The sequence below is a fragment of the Cryptomeria japonica genome, unplaced genomic scaffold, assembly GCF_030272615.1.
Source record: "Cryptomeria japonica unplaced genomic scaffold, Sugi_1.0 HiC_scaffold_16, whole genome shotgun sequence".
In the NCBI taxonomy this organism is placed as follows: domain Eukaryota; kingdom Viridiplantae; phylum Streptophyta; class Pinopsida; order Cupressales; family Cupressaceae; genus Cryptomeria; species Cryptomeria japonica.
In genome coordinates this window covers 1,425,667-1,428,495 of record NW_026728838.1, presented here as the reverse complement: position 1 = coordinate 1,428,495, position 2,829 = coordinate 1,425,667, and positions in this window count along the sequence as shown.

Here is a 2,829-nt window from a genome sequence, read left to right as displayed (position 1 = left end):
TAGTCTTCTCATTTGCATAGACACAAAATACATGATAGGAAAAATTCAAGTGAAAGGTCTTTATCAAGCATTCAAGTCTTCAAGCATTATCAAGTCTTCTTCTTCATGTGTCTTATTCATTCATCCATTGCAGCAATATTACAACATTCATTTACAAGCATGTGTGTGTGTAAGGGTTTTTTCATGTTACATGCCATTTCATGCGACACTTGTGATTACATTCAAGAAGAAAAGCAACCATCATCAGCAAATTGCAAATCTACAAGGTATACATTTCCATTATTTACATTTAAGCATTTGCAATTGCTTTCTTTCAAGGCTGATTCCTCAACAAGGATTTGAATGAGGTGAACCCTAATCCACAAACCTTCTTCCCTTCTTTTCTATGTGTAGGTTGCAGATGCACAGTTGTAATTGCAAATTTGTGTTTCATTTGCAGAGATGGAAAAACCCTTTTCGTTTCATGGATTTTTCGAAGGACCTTCTGTGCTTTCAACACTGTCCCGACAAGTTTTCTCCAAATTTGTAGGGAAAATCCATATCAGCCTAAATATCTTAGATCCAAAGTTACAGTGCTATCCTAAATCAGTAGCTCCTTGTTTTACCCATTCTATCTCTCTTTTCTGCATAGTCAACAAGTCAACTCTTCTACTTACAGAAGAGGGCAAATTACATTCCAACACCTGCAATCCACTTAGAATTCATATCCTTATTTCCCTTGGATTTGAATCTAGTGGATTCAACCCCTCTTTTGAATGTAAAGTATCTCCCAAGTGAAAATCATCCTAGTGATTTCCTTTCTCTCTCCTAGGTAGGGAATCACCAGGATTGAATTTCCACTTTACACAGCCATTATTAAGAATGGATGTAATTTATTATTTGTTGTTTCAAAGAAAAGGGAGTTTCCTTGCTTGACACTAAATTATATTAAAAAAGTAAAACTTAAAAAAAAAAAAAAAATTATATTAAGAATATGTAACTTTTGATTAAAAAAGCTTTTCTAATTGAATGCTTTTGATAAAGATAAATGGGTTTTACATGGACCCGAAACCAAAAGTTTTACAAATGTCAGCCATCAACCAAATAGATATGAACCATCAACAAAATAGGGGAGCACCCCAGAACAGTCACAAAAGCAAAGAGACGTAGACAAGCAAGACAAAACAAAAGAAAAACACTTGATTAAGAGAGTGCACTCGATCCCTTTTCTTTTGATTGGAAATATTTTTTATTTCCTCTAGTTCCTCCATGATGAATCTAGAGGTACCCTTGTTGCTACTCCTACTTCTGGTTCTAGAACTAGGACCAGTGGTTTTGCTATCTCCAACAGCCATATCATCACCTCCAAGGTCTTTCACCGATTCACTATGATAGGATCTGTAATCAGCAACCATGGCATTGATATTTTCAAGCCCCTCCATATGGTTGTTCATGGATTCTTTGCTTATGTCAACCAGGTTCTTGATGTTTTTCTTTATCTCTACCATAGACTATTCCACCTTTTCAATTCTTTGTTCGTGATTGCATTTCATCACCTCGACATCCTGGGAGAGCTTCTAGGTCATAATCATGAGTTTCTCAGATTTGCTGGGCTCAGGGGAGGCAGTTAAGATATCAATAATCTCTTTAACCCCCACTTTGAGGGCATCAATTTATTGTCGGCATTTGTGTAGAGTTGGATGACATGATGATAGTGTATATTGTCATTGATGTCAATATGCTGAAGTGTGAACCAATATGATGAAATGTGAATCAGTATGTTGAAGTAAGTAAACTGGCAAGTGAACCGGTATATGCAAAGTTTGTATCGGGGTTTCACTTGATATGACTACCACTTGGTAGTCTCAGCTTCAGGGTTTCTGGTTAACACATTCCAAGTCTGTCCAATTCAAGCGACGACATCCTGTGATGAGTTAGCATTGAAATGAAGATTAGATCACGTTGCCACGTCAGCCTTGTGCACATGAAGGATTTCCTTGAGGATCTTGTATGAAGAGATTGATTCTATCTACCTCAGGAATATGCAAAATCTTAGTAAACGGTGGAGAGCACGTGATGGGTTATCAGCTTCCGTAAGCGGTAAAGAATGGACAATGTAGAATGTCTTGAGATTTGTTCAAGATTGTTTTATCCTATGTAATGTGATTAAATGGTCAGGATTGGACCGACTATATTATTAGCCTAGATGCTTAGGGTTTTAGGTTTTGGCCACAGACCTAATTGTTATCTATAAGTCGATGATGGTTTTCATTTGAAGTTGTTAGCAAATGATTGCATGTTAGGTGATTCTTGTCAGACCAGAGAAGTGAGTAAAGACCTACAGAGTGTGATTCCAAATGTAAAGGAACTGAAGTGGATCTGCCTTGGCATTGAGTGTTGTTATCAGATCAGTGTATTATCTGTTGACTTCTAACCATTTTAGGAGTTGGAAAATCCCTTTACCGGGTAGCTTTAACAGGATTTTTTTAAATCCTTTAAAAGGGTGACTCAAAATCATTGAGTTCTTCAAATCCTCTTGCGAGGTAATCTTTAATAGGGTTTTAACCTCTAACCGGGTATTTAGCCATCCCTTAACCAGGTGATCCCTAGCAGGATCGGTTCCTAGCAAAACCTATTGTAAAATCTTTAACCAGACTAGGCTCCTAACAGAGTGGACTTCAGAAGAGTTCAAGAACAACTTGTTGGTATTCATCCCCACCGTGGCTTTTCCTAGTTGGGTTTCCATGTGAAAAATCAGTGTGTTATGTGTGATGCTTTTTCATGTGATGATTCAGTGTTTTATATTAAGCGATAAAGCATGCTGATCTAATGGTCATTGTATTTCTGATG